The 24,028-nt window shown below is 38.5% G+C and overlaps 1 protein-coding gene across 1 annotated transcript in view; it reads left to right on the top strand.

Moving 5' to 3' along the window:
• NSMCE2 (NSE2 SUMO ligase component of SMC5/6 complex) overlaps positions 1–24,028 on the top strand; it is a 225,997-nt gene that overhangs the window by 83,430 nt on the left and 118,539 nt on the right. The window lies entirely within an intron of this gene.

The raw sequence follows: 24,028 nt of genomic DNA on the forward strand, positions 1-24,028 counted from the left end.
AGGAGAGGCCCAACAAACCAAAAAAAAAAAAAAAAAAAAAAAAAAAATGTTGTAAGAGTATGTCTTTTTTAATGCAAATTTGCTAATCTGAAGATGTTCACAAATTTAACAGTATATTTAGGTCATATAGGAGATATGCAGAATATAAGATACAGAGATATTTGAATCCATGAGTGAAACTCAGAAATCAATTTCAGTGATAATGATATTTGTATCCGGATATATCTATACAGACATAGGAATTTACACTGTAATCTTGTAATTATATGGGTTCACAAAATAACTATGTACCTTCACTTGAAACATGCTCATTATAGCTCTCAAAACTGATAAAATAGGGAGTGGCCATTCACTTCACAAAAGGATTCACCTCAAGGAACCCGTTAGATAGGGAGTTCTTAGGAACAATAGAATACCTTTACTTTACTGTTCCTTATGGGTTGCTTACCCCTTCCTTCAGCATCTATTCAAAGCCGCAGTGTAGTTCCATTGGGTAGGCACTTCCGTGTTTTGCCTACTGCTGTATCCCTTGAGGTCTAGGCACATGGAATGTATATAGCACAGATCCTTGATAGTCACAAGAGTCTTCAGGAGAACTGTCATATACTTGAGAGCTTAGGCTGTATTTAAAGGAGACCCCTGCCACCTGTGCCAGTCCCTTGTTTCTATGAGTGAGGGTGGACCCGGTGTTGCCAGATCTTCAGGTTCTTTTGGAAAACCCAGAAGCTTAGCTGATTATTTTTCAGTTACTAAATTTTAAAAACACTGTGCAAACTCAGTTTGTGATCTTTGATTTTGCCTTCTCATAATACCATTTTTCAGTGCCTTGTTATGCACTTAACGAGGGACATCAGCCTTAATTTGGCCAATTAACAGTAGATTATGATTTCTTCAGAGAAAGGGATGGTTTTGCTTCAACACACTTCGAGAGGTAAGGCCAGAATATGTATTTGACGTCATTTGGGAATGTGGAGTAGAAACCCAGTGGATTCTCTTGAAAAGCAGGTGGAGATTTTATGGTGAGGGGCCAGGTATGGGAGTCCCTAACCCACTTGCAGGTGAGCAGTGGAGGTATAGAGAAGATTAGCATCTTTGAAGATTGGGAAGTTGTGTGTGAGTTTTGAAGCCTGGAAGGAAAGAGATGAGGAAGAAACAAAGGTGGTGGTGCCAACAGGGAAAAGGGTTGTGCCTAGAAATCCGTTGGATGCATTTAAACTACGCCAGGTGTTGATCAACCTGACTTAATCCTGATCCCCTTCAACCTGTAAATTTCTTTGTTGTACAGCATAACTGTCTATCCAAACAACGTGTGTTGCTGGCCGGCAGTTAACCAAAGCCCAAGCCCAAGAAACATCTCTATGTTTCTTTTGTTCTTCATCTAATCAGGGCTCAGGTAATATTTACAGAACAGAATTATTCAACTAGGAAGAGAGGGTCAGAACCTAGTTAACGTAGTCTGATGATAAAACGTCTTTTCCCTTCAATACTGTGTCATCAGCAAAGAAGAAAAGAAGAGGAAGAAAATTAGCATGTATAGAGTTGGGATCTAAAATCAGCAGCAAAGGTTAACAACTTTTATTGTCTTTGAAAATTCTTTATTTTTTAAATTACTCAGAAAAGACAACATACATGACTTTGTGCTTATAACCCATTACAGTGATATGTTGGTGTAAATGTATAGTATATGTAGTAATACATAGATTTTAATACCATAGCAGCATAATGCTCAGGAATTGATGCTCACTTTTAGTGTGATTGCTTAGAACATTTAAGTAAATTTATACAAATTTAAGTTTGCTGGCTCTTCTATAGACATTTTTATCATCTCTGTGGCCCTCAGTTCATCTTCATTTTTTTCTTTGTTGTTGACGACACCATCACCATTCATTTGCTGGATGACCATTAATTGCTGAGAAATGCTAAAAAGTCGTAAGTTTCACAACAGAGATTGACTTTTTCAGGCTGTATTGCATTGCTGGCCTAAGGACTCATGCTCCTTGAGTGAAATTTATCTCTATGCTGATGTTTCATTCTCTGTGTATTTGCCTCTCTCCCTCTTCCTCTTTGAGTCATTCAGTCTGATTCTTTTGTGGCTCTCTCCTCCCTTCTGCTTTCTTTGTGTTTCCCACCCCATATGGTTTCTCTTTCCTGTAGGTCTTTACTTATGTAAGTGGTAGCTAAGTGCTACCATTCCCGTCTTAATGATGAAGCAGCTTCAGAGAGATTAAGTGATATGCCCAAGGTTACAAAGCTAGTAAACAGTGGAACCAGAAGACAGGAGATGCCAAGGGTAGAGAGAGAGTATTAGGAAGAGGTGTAACTATCCTCTCTCTTCTGTTTCATAAAGTTATTTCCTAGGAATTTTTACATCTTAAAGCACATTTGAGGTACCAAATAAATAATTAGTGAAGAAAAATATTAATTCAAATTAGATTGATTCTGTTGTGGTAGAGTTTTAGTCAGGGCATTAAGCTATCAGGGAGCTCTTTGGTAGTGAAAAATTGGCTTTTTTACGTGTGCATTGTAATAAACAATAAAGATGCCCATCTGCTCCGCCTTCACTCTAGATTTTCCCTGGTCCTTTTGGAAAATAGTAATATTAGAAGTAATAACCAGGTTTTGTGTAGTGCCTACTACGTACGGTATTTAATCAGTGCTTGTTGGATTAATGAATAACGTACAGGCATTGTTGGAGGGCCTACCTATGGAAGGGGTATGGAATTTGCATACTTTATATACATTATTATTTCTCACAAGGGGTATGGTAGTTGCATACTTTATATACATTATTGTTTATTTCTCACAACTCTACAAGAGAACTGTACCATTTTGTAGATTAGAAAATATGCAAAGAGAGGTAATATAACTTCCCTTAGATCATAAGTGCTGAAATTGAAACCCAGGTTTAGGTGACACCAAAGTTCATGTTCTTTCCCTTATATACCACACCAACTCTTGAAAACACTTCCATGTTTTTTCTCTTCTCTCAACTCAAGCATTTCACGCATCTCTAAAAATTGATGTGACCTAGGACTCCTGAGTAGTGAAGAGTTTGTTTGGGTCTCCCAGATTATAGATCTACATTGATGTCCTCTGATGACACTGATGGAATCTGTTTCATCTAGCTGAGAGAGAATCTCTTGCTTAGTCACTTCCATTTAGAGATCAGGGAGTAGGAATCATCTCAGGCATTATATAGTACTTTGTATGTGCTTGATATTGCCTTCAAGGTAGCCCCTAGAGAAACACGTAGTAGCTGAAGCCCATTTTATAGATAAAGAAGTGTGACTCAAAAGGCAAGTGGTTTGGTCAAGGTCACAAAGTAAGGTACAGAGTGAGACTTGAAACTAAGTCCTTCTTTTCCAGATCCCAGTAAATAGTGCCTAAGAATGCCATTTCCGGTGTGAACAGTTGCCGTGCCTAGGGAGAGAGGAATAGGATATTTATTGCACCACAAGTTTAGAACAAATTCCAGGAAATGTATTTCAAGCATAACGGCAATAATCCCATGCACATACATCATCCCTTTTAATCTTTGAGACATCCACGTGCGGGAGAGGAATGTGTGAAAAATGCAGGTTCTGTTTTTAGCAGACTGAATCCTGGAGGTAACATATTTACCCAGTGTCTCACAGTCAGGAGGTCACATGGATAACAAATACATCTCCGAGGAAACTGGGAAGCTTTAGAATGAGAGATGACTATAATTAAAGTTATTAGGGAAGCAAGATTGAGTTTATCAAGGGAGAAATGAGTCAGCAGCAAGTTTAAACAGACTGTGAACTATGGGTGTTTCTCTCCTGGTGGATTATTTTGAGAGAGTGTGATGCCATCTGTGCCCAGAAAGCAGCCCGACCGAGAATAGGAGTAAATGTCCTGGGGACGATGCACATAATGCTTAAGAAAAGAATTGTCTTGTCCTGTCAAGTTATTAGTCCCTGAGGCTGGAAGATTGACGTGTTATAGTCGTTAGATTAGTATATAATGCGTACCCATCTGTAGTTGACACCCACCCCAGCCCAGCCCCTGGCAACCACTGTTCTTTGTTTTTTTTCCCTTTTCTCCATATAGTTTTTACTTTTCCAGAATGTTGCATACATGGAATCATACAGGGTGTAGCCTTGTAAGTGGCTTTTTTTCACCGAGCAGAATGCATTTGAGTTTCGTCCACAGTTTGTTGTTGCGTTGCGTTGCTGAGTAGTATTCCATCATATAGATGTACCATAGTTCATCTGTTCATCTATCCAGTCATCAGTTGAAGGACATTTCAGTGGTTTCCAACTTGGGGCCATTATGAATAAAGCCGTTATAAGCATTCACGTACAGGCTTTTATGTGAATATAAGTTTTAATTTCTCTTAGATAAATATCCAGGCATGGGACTGCTGGCTCCTATGGTGAGTATGCATTTAACTTATAAGAAACGGACAGACTGTTTCTGTTTTGTAAATAAATTCATTTGTATCATTTTTTTAAAATTAGATTCCACATATGAGTGGTATTATATGATGTTTGTCTTTCTCTGTCTGACTTGCTTTACTTAGTATGAAGATGTCTGGGTCCATCCATGTTGCTGCAGGTGGCATTATTTTGTTCTTTTTTGTGGCTGAGTAATATTCCATTGATTATTTTAAATTAAAGTTACTTAAGAAACAACCAGGGGAAGGTGGACACGCTGACTTCTTTTGCCCCTCCCTGGAAGCAGGAAATAAATCTCCCACTTGAAGGGTACCCTCCCTATACCACAGGCAGAAGGCATCCTTCTCACCAGAGATAGGGAATTTAGGGCCAAGAAAGTTGTGTAAAAACACCTTGTTACTCCTTCACTAACTTGCTACCCCAAGCACAAACCCCTTTTACTTGTCATTTTCTCACAGATCTATTGTTTCCTTGTCTAAAAGGTATAAAAGCTGCCTGCTTGGGTGACTTCTTTGAGTCTTATTTTTATAGATTCTGTACATACAAAATTAAATTTGTTTTTCTCCTGCTAAACTGTCTTATGTCAACTTAGTTATTAGACCAGTCAAAGGACCTAGAAGGGAAGAAGAAAAGTTTTCCTCCCCTACAATACTTACATGAATTACTGAAAATTAAGATACTTTCCCAGTATTTGTAAGTTTCTTTTGATCTAGTCAGTAATCCTATCTTATTACGTTAGTCCATGAGAATTTATTCCTTATGCCTGTATGTTTGTTTATATTGATGATCAGCTTCTTAAGTGATTTATTAAATCATCTTTTTCACAGTCCTTTGTAGAATTTTCCTGGGGACTGATGTGAAATTTGGCAATATTTAATATCACAACTTTTTTTTCATCCCCTTTTGAAAAAATATTATGGTGACATTGGTAAATCTAAAGTCACCCAACACCTCTCTCTATATCCAGGGTTTTTTTTAACGCAAAGATTACTGACAATATTTCTTCAATTGTATCTGAAAGTTCACTCAATATATTTTACTTTAACACATTTTAAGTATCTAAGGATGACTTACTGTATCTTATCTTCATTAGACTTCAGCTCTCACTTAATAAAGTTGTAGAAACTTTAAAAAAGAAACTGACAGACTGTTTTCCAATATGACACCCTCCTGCGTTCCTCTCTCAGTGTATGAGAGTTGTAGCTGCTGTGCACCCTCACCAGCACTTGGGTTACTTTGGTTTTGTTTTTAATTTTAGCCATTCTAATAAGTATGTGATGTTATCTCATTGTAAATTTAATTTATGTTTTTCTAACGACCAGTGATATTGAGCATGAAGTTCATTTTTTATATTTAAGTTTTTCATATAACGTTCATGTTTTTCTATTCATGTATCTCGAACATTTATCCTTTAATTCATTCAAGAATCATCATAGTTTGTGGCAGTGGTTCTCAAAGTCTGTTCCCACACCAGCAGCGTCAACATCACCTGGAAACTTATTAAAAACACAGATTTTCAGGTGCACTCAAGAGCTACTGAATTGGGAACTCTGGGGATGGGGCTGAATTTTAACAAGCCCTCCAGGTGATTCTCCACTAAGCCAGACTTTGAGGACCATTAGTTTGCAGTAGTGGCACTTACCCATCACTGGATATCAGTATCAGCTGTGCACCTTAAAAATAAAATTAGAGCTCAGTCACCACCCGCCAAAGATACAGATTTAGCTGGTGTCTGATGGGACTCCAGGCTTTTTTTTTTTAAGTCCTCCAGGCGATGCTGATGTACAATCAAGGTTGAAAATGATCTACCAAAGGTTGTTTAGCTAGGCATTGTAGAGGACACAAATCTGACTTCTAATTCCAGATCTCATGTAGCTTGTTGTCTAAAAGGGAAGATCCAAAAATACACAGCGTAGACATAGGCACATATAAATTACTCAGTAATTATCTAATAAATTAAAGTGTACTTGGTGTCTTGGGTTTGAATGGAAACTATAATTCTCTATCTCAGAGCCTCATTTTTGTACTCCATGTTGTACTTCACATTCATTCGTTCAACCAGTGTTTATTGAGTGTGATGGGAATGTAACAGTGAAGGAAATAGACAAGTCCCTGTGCTTATGGAGCTTACATTCTGGTCTTTGGCACCTAGTTAGCATCTACTCACTTTACAGAGTTTAGGTGGAATGCGGTACACATCTTAATAGTTCTAAAAAGATGTTGTCGATTCATATGCATAATTTGATAGCCTTAACGATCATATTTTCCTATTTTTGTTATATTCAAGAATTGTCCTTCAGAGTTATCTGCCTTGTATTTGTTAATATTAGTCATGAAATCCCTTTTTCTTGATAACTTTTTAAAGTCATGTATTTAATCAGCTCCATTGATAACAATGTTAAGGGCAGAGACTGTCCAACCCATAGAAAGATCCTGGAATTTGGAATCAGAAAATATACATTCAGATTCTGGCTCAACCAAATAATAGTTTGTATTTTTGATCAAATCAATAGAATTTTACATTTCTGTAAAGTGTAGGTCATATCATAATAATAATGCTTCCTAGCCCACAGAGTTGTATAGGGATTAAACCAGATATTTTAAAATGAAAAGTGAAAGTGTTTTATAAACTGTAATATACTCCCCAAATATTAATTTCCTAATCTTTTTTTAACTTGCTTAAAGGCATAACTTTAATAATTTCTATTTCCAAAGTTACACATTTTATACATCATTAGCAGTTGGCATAAATCCTCAAGTGCAAGGAAACAAGCTCAGAGTGTTTTAGTCATTTCGTAAAAGTGTTAAGAGATTGTAATGAAGGATAAAATAGGCTGTCAAGTAGTTAAGGAATGTTCTGTCATTGACAAGGGTGTGAACAAAAAAATGTTGATAAGGTAACAAATCATTTTTCAGTACAATATTGGTTTTGGCAACCTTTTCTTGTTAGGGAGGCAGGGAGTGAAGTGTCAGGAACAGCCCTAGTCACATAATGAACCATGCTGCGTCTGGTGAAATGTGTTCATCGTGAGTGGACATAATGGAGCAGATAAAAAGGAGCTGCAGCTATTATGACTGTGTCCTGCATGAGTCTTTACTATATTAGGGATTCTCTTACAGGTACACTCTACGTTTAACTGCAGAGGATCTGCTTTGTGTTTGAACCTGGCTATTTAGCCTTTTTTTTTTTTTAATCACCTGCTGACTTATTTCAAATTATATTTTTTAGTGAACTAGCACCTCTGTTAGGCAGAACACTGGGCTAGGCAGCAGGACCACAGGCAAGTAATTAATGTCTTGGGAGTGAGAGAAAAAGGATACTGGTCACTTGAGATCACAGGGTCCTAGGACTTGACTCACAGAACTTGGAGAGGAAATGAGAGTGGGGTGGAGGGGGTTGATGAAAGGTACTGAGTAGAGCTTTCCAAAATAAATGTAATCAGTCTATTTTTTAAAATAAAATAATAAAGTTTCCCAGGTCAGATAAATTAATCAATTTTCTTTAGTATGGGGTGCTTAGTCTTCATCATGCAGTTTGCATTTGGTTGGAATGTCACCTGAGCCAGAGCAGCACTTGTCCACGGTGACTGGCACTGTCCGCAGCGCCTAGCACAGCACCTGGCATGGAACCAGTGCTTCATGTATATTTGGGGAATGATTGAAGGATTGCAAAGCGGGGTTAAAGCTTAGTTTATGGAAGCTTTTTTCCCCTCCGTGGGACAGATATTCCATGACGGATCCTGTGATGCACACTAGTCCTGGGAATGAGAGGACAGAGTAAGGCGTTGTGTCCCTTTTCATCAAGGTTGCTTTGGTAGGTCTGGGCAACAACCATGCTCTAAGTACAAAGTGTGGCTGCCAATTGGCTGGAGGTGTTCCCAGACTTTCTGGCAACCTTCCTTGCCCAGTTTGACCATTGGCACGGGCTTGGTAGAAGGTCCTTCCTTCCTCTTTCCCTAGGGGGGGATACTATTCATTGACTTCAACTGCATAAAGCAGGAAACTTACAAGTTAGACTCAAGAATTTTTAATTCCTTCCCCCAACCATCAGGCTTAGTAACCTCCATCTCTCCTGTTCATGTGATAGCATTGACTTTTCCACCCGCACATAAAACATTAAGTTGATGATGCTTCTTACATTCGATAGTAGTATAGAGTCAAGAAAATATAGTGGTTGCTTATTTAGGTATATTTTCCTTCTGCTTTAGAGGACAGTGGCTTTATTTTACATTAACCAAAAGCAGAAGCAGAAAGTTATTCCTACAAAGAGATGAGTAAGAATTTTCAGCCAGTTAACAAGATGGGCTACCTAGTCCCATTCCTAGAACCCTCTACCAAGCCCTTCTCCGATTCTTTCTGCTCTCACTGCTACTGCTGCTCAATTTCCCATTTTACTCTCAGCCTCCGTGCTCCCTGCTCCACACTGGCCTCTTGTCAGTTTCTGCCAGAGTGATTGATCCTTCTAAAGTATAGATCTGGCCATGGTTGTCCACCATGTGGTCTTTCAGAGGCTCCCCCAACCCTCCTAGAATAAAGGCCCTTTTTGCAACCAGGTTGTTTTGTTTTGTTTTGTTTTGTTCTACTTTTTCACCACTTTCCTCTGTGCCCTTTGATCCCAACACTTGCAGTCCCCAGAAAGTATTGTGTTCTCTTTCACCTCCAGACCTTCACATTTACTAGATCTCTTCATGGAATATTCTGCTTATTATCCACCTCTCCCTTCACTTGGTTACAACAGAGTCTACCCTTCTGTCTTAATACAGATATCACTGACTTCTTGGAGTCTTCCCCACGGCAGAGTAAGTGCACAGGTATCATGTGAGACCTTTAAAGAAGATTTAATCTGGAGAGGGATATCTAATAGCAAAGATTAGGAAGGTTATTTAGCATGTGAGATTATTTGGCAAGAGAGGAATTTGAAGTAAAGTTTATAGCGGCTTTGAAATAGGCTGATTGTTTTGTTTAAATAGTGTGCAAAATGGAAACCAATACTGAAATATCCTATTTATACTCTGATATTTGAACGTGTATGCGTACTGTCCTTTAAAATATTCTGTGTTCACTGCTTTAGGCGATGGTGCATGCCAGCACAGACAAACTGACTGAAATATATTAACTTTCTCATCTTGACTGACTCATTTGACTTGAATAGCAAGTTCCCCCAGGACCCCACCTCTAAAAATAGAAAGTATATTATTATGTTTTCAGAATTCCAGGCTTTGAGAAGCAATAAGCTATTCTGGTTTTGCTATGATGGCCGTTGGCCTACAGCTGAATTCTGGTAATTGCACGAGCTGGAGACTAGAGTTTGAAGTTGGAGGAGAGGTGGAGGCCCCGAAGGGGCAGAAGGTTGGGAGAAGCGTGTTAAAATTATAGGTTATAAATACCAACAATGTAGTTATGAGATATACCACTGTATCTGAGGATCAGGCGTAAGCTTTGATATTACAATAATAATTTAAGATAACTATAATCAACTGAATATTAAAGGTACAGAATATATAGTGAGACTCTTTAAAATGTTTCTCTGGTAATTGTACTTTGGGGAATTAATTCTAATAAAATAACCCCCCAAAGCAAATTCTTTTATACAAAGATATTTCTCAGTGATATTCAATAGGAAAACTTGGAAACTATCAAGAGATTTGGGGAAATCACTCATCTAAATAATGAAACGTTAAGAAAATGCTTTATAATATAATATTAAATTTTAACGCAGTATAAATATTGCATATGTATTGTGATTACCATTACTGGGTAGGAAAATACTGTAAGCCATGAACAGAAGTGGAAAAAGGCACAGGACATGATTACCAGCAAGTAATCCAGTTAGAGCATAAGTACCTGGGACATAAGATTACAAGGGTAAGTTGGGGCTGATTTATGGAGTTACTTGTTGCCTTAAATAGGATAGTTTAATTAGTAAGCCACGGGTTAGGGTTAGGGTTAGGCGCATTAAGTTTTTCATTAGGTGAGCCATCTGATTGTATTCAAACTGTAAGAAGATAAGTCTGGCTGTGGTATATAGGGTAAATTGGGGTAGGAAGAGGTCTTGTTACAGTGGTCCAGTTCAGTACTGATGACATTCTGTTTTCTTTCTTTTTTTTTTTTGGCTGTGTTGGGTCTTCATTGCTGTGCACGGGCTTTCTCTAGTTGCGGTGACCGGGGGCTACTCTTTGTTGCGGAGCGCGGGCTTCTCATTGTGGTGGCTTCTCTTGTTACGGAGTGCAGGCTTCAGTGGTATGGGCTCTAGAGCGCAGGCTCAGTAGTTGTGGCGCCCGGGCTTAGTTGCTCCGCGGCATGTGGAATCTTCCCAGACCAGGGCCCGAACCCATGTCCCCTGCATCGGCAGGCGGATTCTTAACCACTGAGCCACCAGGGAAGCCCCCTGATGACATTCTGACTTACAGTGGGGCAATTGGAAAAGACGTCAAACGCAGGAGGTGTAGTGGAAGTAAAATCTTTAGGACTTGTCCACTCGTTTAAAACAATAATAGACTAAGAGAATAAGGAGTTGAAGATGGCTCTGAGGTTTCCGGTTTGGGTAACTGGGGAAAAGATAATACCATGAAAAGCAGCAAGATGTCTCATGGAAGAGCTGGTCTTAAGGTGGGGAGGAAGACTCAATTGTCAAGTATATTGAGTTTAAGGGCCTAGGTTTTGGCATAGATCTTCAACAAATGGTTGGAAATGAGGAAAGCACTGGTGTTAGACCGGGGCTAAGGAGAGGAGGAAAGAGGCTCTTCACACGTTCCTGAGCAACAGCTGGAGCAGTGGGAGTAGGTGACCCATGCAGGGGGAGGAGTCCAAGAGAGTCAAGGAGTGGAAGAAAAGGAGGAGCCAGCAAGGGATGCTCGGGTGGCTGAGAGGAGGACCAAGGGGCACATGGGCCAAAAGCATTAAAGGGAGAAAGAGTGTCTCTTCTTAGTATCATTTTCTTACTTTAGTTGAATTTCCTGTTAACAAGGATGCACAAACTTCTCAGTCCTAGACCGAAAATTATTCATATTTTTCGTATTTCAAAATTCATAAACTAAATTCCATAATCTAATAAGATTGGGGGGCAGAATTAGCCATTGCTTTTGATTTTCTGTTTTTCCTTCTTGTTGGTAGTATTGATTAAGAGTTTGCTTCACTGCTTCTTTTGCCCCTCCCAGATAGGGGTGTTTAAAAATAAAGATTTTTATCCAATTTTGAAGCAAGAAACACATTGTGTAGTTTTAAAATAAAATTCTCATGGTACATGAGGGGATGGAGATGAGTTGTATTCATTTATTAGATAATAGATTTTTTTAAATCAATCAAAAAGCTCACAATTACTTTTTAGTTAGAAATTGTGCTTTAATCATAATTGGAATATTTTATTCAATTATAATTAAACATATAAAAATGATTTGCATTGGCTCTAAAGTTCAAAACTGCTGTGGAATAACAATCGGCATTGTGACACCACGTAGGCGTTCGGTTTTAAAAAATGGTGTTGGGCTTCCAGCTCTCAGTCAGCTTTAGTTGCGGAATGAGCCACCCCAGAACTTAGTGACTTGACAGACCGTTCATTTGGATCCTGATACTGTGGACTGGCCACTTGGACTGGGCTTATCTAGGTGGCTCTGCTGCTGGTCTGGCTGGGCTCACTCACACAGCTGCAGCCAGCTGCCTGGTTGACTTGGGGATTCTTGGTCTAGGGCACCCTCCGTTAGCACAGCTTGTCCCTGCTTCATGCAGTCTCATCCTCCCGCAGATTAGTTCAGGTTTGTCCACAGAGTGGTAGAAGGGAGATAAGAGCAGAAGCAGAGGATCTCTTGAGGTCTCCGCTTGGAAATTGCACAGTGTAACTTTTGCTAGGCTATTAGTCAAAGCAATCGCCAGGCAGCCCAGATTCAAGGGATGGGAGAGTGGACACTGCTTCTTAATGGGAGGAGATAGAAAGTGCTGTGGCCAGGTTTTCACTGTGTGTGTGTGTGTGTATGTGTGTGTGTGTGTGTGTGTGTGTGTGTTACTAACCTCTCTTCTCAATATGCAACCCTCGAAATAAGGGGTAATTGAAGTAACCTCACTTTTTTGAGTCATCCCTTTGATCAGGGACGTGTTTATTCAGATATCAAAGCAACTGAAGAGATAATTTAGCATAAGTAAAATTTAATTACAACTGGTTTACTTACGTGGTATATGTTAATTATACATACAACAAATTTATATTCGAAAATGGTTATTTAGTGCCTGGCATTAGGCCAGGTATCTAAGAATAGAGAAAAAAGAAATGTGGCATATTCTTTTGTTTCAAGAAGTTTGTATTCTTACAAAATGGGCAAAATTTATATCCATTCAATCCAACAAGCATTTATTCTTGATGTGTCGAGGACTGGGCTTTAATCAAAGATAGTGCACACAGCTGGCTGTGACTTTGTCCTTTTAGTGGAGCAGAGAAGCAGATACTTAAAATCACTGTAATTCAAAGCAAAGTAATAAGTGCCATGAGAGAAATATAAACTGAGTGCCGCCGAGTTAGAAAAAGAATAGGAGGCAAATGATCAAATGCCAGGATATGTGATTCATATAATTAACACCTGAGAAGGGAGAGAGCTTTGAAACCAGAGGCTGATGGCTTCATAGAGAAAATGAGTTTTGAACAAGACTTTGAAGAAGAGGTAGAATTTAAGTGGAGAGGTGAGAATCCTATTCAATTTAGGATTGAGTTGTGTTTTCCCAAGAAAGTAATTATTTAATTAAAGAGAGCCTTTTAAAGTGGCAAATATTAAAGAGCATGCGAAAATACTGTAGAAAGACCCTGTAGAAAACGTTGTGCTGGGAAGATGGATGGCAATTTTTTTTTCCCTCCAGTTGTGCCGAGGCTTAATTTTCTTTCATCCGATATTTGTGTACCTTGGTTGGAAAACTGAGTATAGAATATCTATTTTACTTTATAAGGGCTATGCACACTTCATTTTCACTGAGTAGTGCTCACTTTACTTATATATTGATTGGAAAAGTAGAAATAAATATCGTGTGTCCCTGCTGACAAGGAAATCCAAAATTAACAAAAGTAAGGAAACCCCCGTTGAGTAAAGGGGACTGGTACTTCCTACAAGCATGTCTGGATCTATTTAAGAGCTAAGTTGGTAGAAATTAATTGGGAATTTCCTTTCCTAAATTTGACAAGTAAATTTGCTTTTCAAACTTTCTGTTCTAGTTTGTTCTATTTAAACAATTTAAACTATTATGAGGAGGATTGATTAAAATGCATTTTATTGGGGTTATGACTGAAGGCCTCTAAGTCAGAATCCCGCCATGTTAAAAAATGCATTTCATTTAATGCTAATTGAATAGTACAATATCTAAATATATACCAATTGCCAAAGTGGTCAACATAACTGTATAATTAACGAGAGTCTAAGAATCATTATTTTAGTAAATCAGAGCCAGTATTTCACTGTTTAAGTGGCATTTAAAATACATAAATCCCATTGTCTAGTCTCTCATTGCCTTGTCCTATGAAAGCAGTGATGCTTGACTAACACTAACTTGAACCTTACGATGTGATGAATTCGTATAGAATTTTTTGAAACTTTCCTACTACCACAGTTATTTTCAGTGATGAGAATTTTGAGAATTTATAGTAGCTTCTATTATTTCATTTATCTTAATAGCTGGAATGTGTTTTCATTTCAAAGAGAATGTATCACAGGGCTACTATATATTGAAAATGAAATAACACATGAAAGTATTTTGTAAACTGCAAAGTCCTATGCAGATATTTGTGAGATCATATTATTGTTCTGAGATTGGCACTTATTCTTTCAGGTTCGCTAATAGTAGTTCATAGCTTAGTTCTAGAGTCACACTTTTTGAGTTCAAGTCTGGGTTTAGCCCCTCACTAGCTGTGTAACTATGGATAAGTTAAAAACAAAAAAAACTCTTTGTGCCTCAGTTTCTCTGTCTTTTAAAATGGTATACTAAGAGTATATCCACTTCATAGGGTTGTTGTGAAGATTAAATGAATTAATAGATGAAAGTCACTTAGAACAGCGTTTTGCACACCGTAAATGTTATATGTGTTAGCTGTTGTTTTCATCACCAGCATTATCATCACCGCATGATGTAGAATGGATAGATAATTGCTCTTAGATCCATGCTAATCAGGTTTTTCGCTATGGAATTCTTCTACTCTATGACTTGCAGTTTCATCAGACAGAGAGCTTACTGAGATCACGGACTGAGTCTCATCAATTTTCATGTCCTCAGCATCTAGCATAGTTCCTGGCTCATAGTAGACATTCAATAACTGAATGGATTACATTATATAATCACACACATGACCTATTCAGAGAGAAGTACTATAGAAGGAGTGTGGGAAAGGGGGTAGCATTCAGTGTCTGTATACTGTTAGTCTCTCTTTCTGATCCACCTTCTCTTTGCAGAGAAAAAATGGTTTCCTCTCGTTCCTTTCTGCCTCTCCAGTCTGTCCTCTTGGAAACCTCTTCAGCCTCACGTAGCCACTCCCCGTCAGGCTGATTTCACTACAGTGCCTTCTGTGGGAAAGCTTTGATGACCACTGCTGCCCGAGATTGCCTCTTTTTTTCTATGCACAATATACATATATATTCCTGGCCTTTTTGACTGTTTTTATCTTTTGATTAGGTAATATATGCACATAGTGTAAAATAGACAAAGTACAAAAGACTGTGGTGAAGAGAAGGGTCTTTGCCTTCCTGAGAGGCAGTTACTATTGCCGCTTTCTTTTGTATCCCTGTTAGAAGTATGTGTATCTGCGTGAGTGTATATTGATGGTAGCATATTAGACACGCTGTTCTAGTTTGCTTTTTTTTTTTTTTTTTTCACTTAATAGATTTTGGATATTCTTCCATATCAGTACATTAGGGCTTCCTCATTCTTTTTATTGGCTACATAGCAGCTCGTAATTTTTAACCAGTCCCCTGATGGTGGGGATAATTGTTCTTTGTTACCAACATTACTGCAGTGGATATCCTTATGTATACAAAATTCCACACAAGTAGGTCTGTATCTGTAAGATTTAAATCCTGGGAAGTTGCTGAGTCAAAGAATATATAAATTTAAAAAATTTTACTTTGGAGGACAAATTGCCCTTCATAAAGATTATATTAATTTAAATTCCCATCAAAAATGTATGGGAGAGCCCATTTCCAACATACCGGCCGACTCAGGTGTTATTAAACCTTTTGGTCTTTGCCATGTACATAACCCAGGGAAACTGCTCTTATTCTGCTTCATATCGCTTGTTATCCTTTAGAACATTTCTGTCTCTCTCCCATACGTTAGCAACTCTTTGCAATTTTGAATAATCTTATATTTTCATTGACTATGTTCCTTAACTTTTAGGAGAGTTCTACTTTCTGATGTTCTATTCCACTGACATATACTTGTCAGACCACGTATCCCAAGTTTTGGCATGAAAAATACACTCATTCTTTCATGCATCTTTGCATTGTTTTCCCCCTCAGTTAGTTACATGTCATAGTGCTCTATGAATGTTATCCTAAGTGGGCAGAATCTACCTATTTATGTAATTTATTTTATACTATTTCCTGCCTTTGTGTTAAATATTCTAATTAACATGACGGGTGTCTGTTACTATATATACAACTCATTCTCAGTACTCAAACCCAGCCTATTTACTAGTACTGGCTTTTACCTTGTCAGAGATGCTAACACAAATTAGCTTAAAGATACCAATAAGATTTTATGACTTATTTCCTAGTAGCCCTAGAGAGAGCCTTTCTGGGTCTACTCTGCAGAGCTAGGTGAGGTAGGTGGGAAGAATCTCATAAAAGATGCCTTTCTTGGGTAATGGAGAAGCTCAGGGACTTGGCTGAGCTAATGGGCTGCCCCTGCAGAGCCGAGGCCATGAGAGCCGGGTAGCTGGGCAGGGAGGCCTAGTTCTTAACAAGGTTATCACGTGCACCCCTCCAGGCAGCAAGGTGAGAAGAGTAGAGCGGGCAGTGAAGTTGTTAGCCAGGCTGAAGTTTGAGGCAGGGAAGGATTCGGGTAAGTCATTCAGTATCAAACCATTGAAAATCATTGCCAGGGAATGAATTATTTTGACAGCTTAGATAGTTTGGAAATTGGGGATTGTTGATCAGATACAGAGACACAGCGGGCTAGAAAGTACTGACTCACGGAATCAAACTAACTCCTTTATTAAAATAACATTTCTAACGGTGGGATGGGAGAGGTTTGTTGTATACAGCTGTACAGTTTATTACACACTACACAAAAGCTCCTGGCTGAGGTGGCAAGGGGTGGCTAAATACCGGTCTGTGTTCTAATCTCCAAGGCATGTGCCCCATGTGCCCGGAGGAATGTGTGCCTCTTTCTAATTCATCTGCTCATTTCAAATGCTCAGGGTAGGCAAGCAGAGACTTTGTTCCATTCGTCTCATGTCGTGGACTCAAAGTGAAGAACATTCTCTAATCTGTTTTTAAAACTTCTGGGATCAAAGTGTAATAATATTTTCTGATCCAAAAATTGCTTTTGGCAGTAAATGATAACAACTGGTCATAGTTCAGTTCCCTTTTATAAAATGAGGATAGGAAAGAAGAGAACTTAAGTATTTGGCTTTAAAAGAGTAAACCCCTTTATGAAAAAGAAATCTGAGACATTTGTGCTCTTTTTTCTTTTTAAGCCTTTATTCTCATCCATACAATTTTCTTTTTTGAGAACACTGGCAGCAAAATGCATCAGGCCTTAGAAGAATGTCTTTTCAGCCTTCATAGGGTTATCTCCATCCCAACAGTGTAATGAAACTAGTCCTGTTATTAATTGCATCCTCACTTTGCCAAAGGGTTCACCATTCTGAAATGTGATTTGAATGCCCATATCCTTCCTAGGCCTAAGCTTCTCTCTGGTATTTTGATAAATAAACATTTTATGGGCTGGTTTGGCTCAAACTCGGTGTCTTAAACAGTAGAGTCTACATAAGGCACTCATGCTGCCCCCTTTCTTTTCTCTGTCTCTGTCTCTGTCTCTGTCTCTCTTCTCTGTCTCTGTGCTTCTCAGTCACAATTCTGACCATTCCCTTGTCTTATCTCTGGTACACTTTAACTGTGTTTCCTTGGTAGCCCTTTAAGTTTGCAATTCTTGCTTTACATTTAGGATACCCTGTGATCATAGAATTAAAGCAGGAAATTAGAATGTAGAATAAAGATCTGCCCCTAAGAGTTTAATAGAGAAGCATTTTACGCTGAATAAAGAACATTTTTATTTCTAGTTTTAAGAAATGTTTTTGAATATTTTCATTTCGTACCAATATCATACCCCCAAGCCCTCTTCATATTTGATTACCATTAGGCTGGGCTGGGCTTGATAGCCAGATAAACACAAGGTTGGTAGACAGAATTAGGGAACTATATCAAGGTTTAGAGTACCAAGGGTCAGTAGTAACCGGTCACTTCCAGCCAGAATATACACAGACAGTGAGGTCAAGACAAGTCATAGGTCAGAGCAAGGTAGACAAACTGGGAAACCGTATTAGCATCCAGGGCCCATGGGAACAAGAGAACCCGGAATCTGGGCCTCTAGGACACCAGGAAATACGTGAACGTTAAAGGGGTGAGATCAGAGTTGGCAGAAAAGGAGGCTGGAACCAGGCAAAGAGGCTGAGTGGCGGGGGCCCAGGGTCCAGACAAAGGGACTAAGGGTCCTGGATAAGGAAACAGATCACTGGGGAGTCAGTGCAGGGCACAACATGAAAGAAAGGAGTTTGCCACAGAGCAACCTCATTTGTTTAGATTTTTCTTTTTAATTAATCGACATTTTTTTTTTAAAGAGCAGATTTAGGGTTACAGAGAAACGGAGCACATAGTACAGGGATTTTTGCCTCGCCCCCGCAGCTACAATTTTTAACGTCTTGCGTATTTGTGTGGTCTGTCAGTTACAGTTGATGAACCGATATTAATACATTACTGTCAGCTAAAGTCCACCATTTACAGTAGAATTCACTCTTTGTATTATATTGTTCTGTGGGGGGATTCGATGGTAGAATATGTATAACATGAAATCTGTCGTTCCAACATTTTTTCAGCATGCAGTTGAATGGCGTTAAGTGCATTCACCTTGTTGTGCAACCATCACAACTATCCATCTCTGGCACCTTGTCACTATTCCATAATGAAACTGTAGCCATTAAATGTTCCCATCCCCACCCCTAACCACTGGTAACCACTGTTCTGCTTTCTGTCTCTGTACATTTGACTATTTTAGGTACCTCCTATAAGTAGAATTATGTAATACTTGTCTTTTTTGTGCCTGGCTTATTTCACTTAGCACAGTGTCTTCAAGGTCCATGTTGTAGCATGTAACAGAATTTCATTCCTTTTAAAGGCTGAATAAGATTCCATGGCCTGTATATACCACATTTTGTTTATCCATTCATCCATCAATAAACACTGGGGTCGTTTCCACCGCAGGGCTGTAATGCTACTAATGAACGTTGGTATACAAGTACCTACTTATAATTCCTGCTTTCAAGTCTTTACACCTAGAAGTAGAACTACTGGATCAAATGGTCAGTGGGTTTTTGACTAATGCATAATGTCTTGTATCCACCATTATAATATAAAGAATAGTTTCACTGCCCTGAAAATCTCATGCTTCAACTCTTCATCCCTCCCCATCTTTGCCTCTGCTTAAATAAATGTTAGTATGCTCCTTCTGTGAAGATTTAGTTACTGTTTATATTCCTCTTAATATGGAACTTCCAAGTACAGATAAGTAGGATCCCTGGTATTGGTAGAGTTAGTGAAATCGGTGATCAAGGTTGTGAGGAAGCAAGAAATTCTGATAAATTGTTTTTCGGCCCTTAGGCTTTTAGATTGTGAAAGTTACCTATACAGTAAACAGAGAGGTAACAAATACAGAGCTTTAGAATACATGGGTTTCAAATGAGATGTTTTGTAGGGATACAGGTTTGTAATTTATCTGTTTATTCCACAGAGACTTACTAAGCATCTACTATATGTCAAGCCTTGCGCTAGATGCCTTCTGTGGGAATTAAGATGCCATTCACGCAAGCCAGACCTAACTGGTCAGCTTTTTGACTCAAAGGGACTGTCGTTGTGCCCAGTGCTGTCATTACTGGGTGCTTTGTGTGGCTGTTTTCCAGACTTGCCTTGCTCGGATTACCATTTCTCTATCTTCTCCAGTTGCTTTCTGACCTACACCTTTCCACTCTACTTTCTTTGTGCCGGTGACCAGTTAAATATAACAAACAAACAAACATCTACTGGGATATAACATGAAGAGGAGAAGGCTGCGTCCTTCAGGTGGCTGTGTTCATGAAAGCAGTGGTCTCCACATATTTCTGACTGTTCTCCCCCATCCGGAGGAGCATGCACCTCCTGATATTTTGTTCATTCATTTTTAATACACGGTCTGCATAATGTCGGTATATACATGATTAGTGAAACAAAGTTTTTTTCCCCCTCATTTTTTAGACAAAAGTTAATTTTGAATAAAAGTTCTAAGAGTTTGCATACTGGGGTGCATGCATCCTACTTTGGAAACCTGGACTGGGATAGCTAGCTGTAATATTTCTTTGCTGAGCAGAATAGCTAACCATGGTATACGACTGCAGCGTAGATTCTGTAGATAAAGCTGAGGATTCTAACAGCTATAAATAGACAGGCGGATTTAATTAGGGGAAGGTCTTGGCATCTATTTCGTAGTCACTGTGTTACTCAAGTGCAAGAACTCCATGTGCATTTGCAATAGAAATAGCATATTCTGAAAAACTGAGATTTTTTTTAGATCAGTCAGATATTAGCCATTCATTTCTCAGAATGAGAATTTCAGATTCTTTCCATTATAGGTTATTACAAGATATTGAATATGGTTCCCTGTGCTATACAGCAGGTCCTTGTTGTTTATTTATATCATATACAGTGGTGCGTATCTGTTAATCCTAAACTCCTAATTTATCCCTCCCCCCCGCTTTCCCCTTTGGTAACCATAAGTTTGTTTTCTATATCTGTGAGTCTGTTTCTGTTTGTAAATTAGTTCATTTGTATCATTTTTTAAGATTCCACACATAAGTGATACATATGACATTAGTCTCTCTCTCTCTGACTTCCTTCACTTACTATGATAATCTCCAGATCCATTCATGTTGCTTCAAATGGCATTATTTCATTCTTTTTTACGGCTGAGGAATATTACGTTGTGTATATATACCACATCTTCTTTATCCATTCATCTGTCGATGGACACGTAGGTTGCTTCCATATCTTGACTATTGTTAATAGCGCTGCTATGAACATTGGGGTGCATGTATCTTTCGAATTAGAACAACCAGTATTCTTTAAACACCCTGTGAGTGTTCATATTACCAGACTCTGACCATTCACTGTGCATGATACTATATAATGATTCCATTTGGTATCTATAGTCCACATTTCCTCCTGGTTTTGCTAGATAATTTTTAAGCACTTCAGTCCCCTGTGGCTGCACCATCAGAGACATGTAAGTGGTTGTGACTCAAATAAAATATTACAAGATATTGAATATAGTTCCCTGTGCTATACAGTAGGTCCTTGTTGTTTATTTATAAACAACAAGGAGCCAAATAAAATCCATGAACAACAATCCACTAAAGGTACTTTAATGGTACAAACTTTTAAATGAATCATGAATAGTAGCCTTTCTGTGTAGTTGGCTATTAGGGTTCTGGAGGGGCAGATAGACAGAAGGAGATGAAAGAACAGCCTAAGTTGCATTTAGTGTTTCCAGTGTTCCAAAGCCTGGCTATAAATGAAAGAAAGATGAGCATTCCTACTTAATTTATCTGGCTAGATTCCTGTGCCTAATGGCTGCATATATACCATAAACACTGTGAAGAAGCAACCATGGAAACACTTGTTTTCTTGTTGGGCTAAATTTACTCTGGGTTGAATATTAACACAGTGCCTGGCAGTACTTTAAAAGCAAAAATAGCTTAAGCGTGACTCACTCTGAGTCATTTACTGCTAGTGTGGCTATACTGCCTAGAGCTTGACATTGAACAAGTTGGCAGCCTGTATTGCTACATTTTTTTCTAGGAACTCTGAACACATTTCATTCTTGTGAATTCGCTTGTGCAAGATATTAAATAGAGTAATATGTTTATTTTGTTTCAAAGTCAAATGAATTTGAGAATGGTGAAACTAAAGTATTTTTCTTGGGCTTTCTGGAAAAGCCAGATTCTCAGAATTCTCCTGTGGTTAAGGACTTACTTTATTTTATAAAGAATTAATACAATGCTTAATAGATGCTTGGGCTTTTCTGATCGAAAACATCAGACTGCCATGAAAATCATTGCAAAAAGACAAGCTTAAGTTGTACCAAGTTGGATTCATTAATTTTCCGACATTACTTGACAAGATGGACTGTGCCATTCAGAAAGCTTTTTCTTTTACTTTTTCTTACTGCTTCTTCTAAAAAAAAAAAAAAGTACGGTGAGGCATGCAGCCTTGGAGTTTAGTTGGGTGTATGACTGTAAACTTCTCTCTTGTTATTAAAGGTTATATAATGGGAAGTTCATTGGTTTTGAAAGGCAGACCAAACCCACCCACAGGATTTCTATTGGCCCTTTAAATGCATTGCATGCCTTTCCCTGGGTAACCCGTGTGGTTGAGAAAGGAGTGAGTGGCTTGTTGGCTTACTGCAGGAAAGCCTCTGAAGGTTGAGTTGATCTCATCTGGGCTGGGGTTAGGAATGGCTGGGAATCTAAAACTATATATATGAGAGGATGGTTTTCCCTTGATGTTGCAATCTTTACTTTAACATGTTTTTGTGTTTAGTTTCTGGAGTTGCCTAACAATATAATTTCAATTGAGGCTTGGTTTCAGCTCTTTTATTATAAACTGTGGGGAACAGGATTTTTTTTTTTTTTCTCTTGAAGGGCACTGTCACTATGCCTTAGGATTTCAGTGATTTGTATAGAAAGACAGCCTAAAACCAAAATGAGCCTAAGCTAATGATTGATATTTGAAATTGTTTTACCATAAAATTCTTACATGAGGAGATGTAACTCTGGCAGAGAATTTCAACATAGTTGCATAAATGGTGCTTCATATTACAACTTGTTCTGTACTTGACTTCATTGAAATTAATAAAAGGACCTCTTTCAGAAGGATCTGGTGAGTTAACAGCATTATTTAGGAAAAAAAAAGAAAAAGGAAAGGACTTACTCATAATGTATCCTGTGTTGCTAAGTTTGCAAAGTTAGCTATCTCAACCACACCCAAAAAGCCCTTTCAGAAGACTGAAATCCACTTATTCATTTATGCTGGCTTAGAATTTTCTTCCCAGTAAAGTAAAACATGAAAGAGCTGAGATCGATGTGAAATTTCCCTGAGATACATAACGATTTCATGAAGAACTAACATTTGGAAATGGAGTCGCTGCCAAGTCCTGAATCTAATAATGTAGTTCCTTATTCTGTGGTTAAAGAGATCCTTTAAAGCAGGGCTTTCCGACTTGGGCCTTATGGGTGCTAAAAATATCCCCAAGGTGCTTTTTGTACCCCAAAGGAGTACCATCGCCCTGCCCTAGATCTAGAGGAGAGAATGCCAGGCCTGCTGTAGCCTTCCCTGTGTCTTGGTCATGTGGTCCCTCTGCTGCTACATTTTGGCGGCATATAAATGAGTTAGGGATTTGTGTGGCTTGAAAATTAGTTCAGCAAGGTTTAGTTAACCAGCCCTTTCTGGGTTGTAAACTGAAAGGGCCTAGTCTAAATGAGTCTCAGCACAGCCCAGTAGCCACTCTGTTATTATGCAGTTACATAGATGTGTCTTTTTCCATAGAAATGTATTAATTAAAACAACATTAAGACTTCACTCAGGGTCTAGCATAAAGTTGACACTTACTAAAAGCTCACTAAATCTGAATTTATTTATACGGCAAATATTACAGCCTTATTTGATCCACAAAGCTTTGTTCCTTTTCTTTCATTCATTCCTGTACTCAGACATTTATGAGCTCTTGTTATATGCCGGAAACTGTGAGATATTTGAGACAAAAAATTAGTGAGCCTTCAAGAAGTACATTCTTAACTTGGAAAGGCAGGTGTACAAGTTATTAAATACATTAGTCATATGCTTTTTTTTTTTTTAAGTGTAGATACAAGGATGTTGTTATCTTGCAGTAGTAACATTTTTTTTTTAAACCAGTGACAATCATTGACCTTCTTTGAGCACTTCCTGTGTAGCCAGCCCTGTTCAAGGTGCTGTGAGCCGGGTGGTGGTATCATCTCCATTTTACAGAGTAGGATATTGAGGATATTGAGTTGAGCAATTTGCCCAACTTCATATTCGTGATTCAAACCCAGAAAATCTGGCTTCAGAGTCCATGCCCTTAGCCATTACGTAAACTGCCTCTTGTTGACTGCCTTTGTTGAGGAAAAAGAAAGAACTCTTTAGAAGTAGGAGAAAACGGGAAGTCAGCACACCAGTGATAATATGATCTCTTTTGTGAGATTTTTCTTTTTTAATTAGTGATTGTTTTGGAGTACTTTTGTAAAATCTATTGCTAAAACGAAGTGGCTTCATAAGTGGGCTACATCTGAGAGAGATGGACTGCTTACCCAGCATTACCTTTCT

This window comes from Neophocaena asiaeorientalis, unplaced genomic scaffold (assembly GCF_003031525.2).
Source record: "Neophocaena asiaeorientalis asiaeorientalis breed wild unplaced genomic scaffold, Neophocaena_asiaeorientalis_V1.1 scaffold177, whole genome shotgun sequence".
Lineage (NCBI taxonomy): Eukaryota > Metazoa > Chordata > Mammalia > Artiodactyla > Phocoenidae > Neophocaena > Neophocaena asiaeorientalis.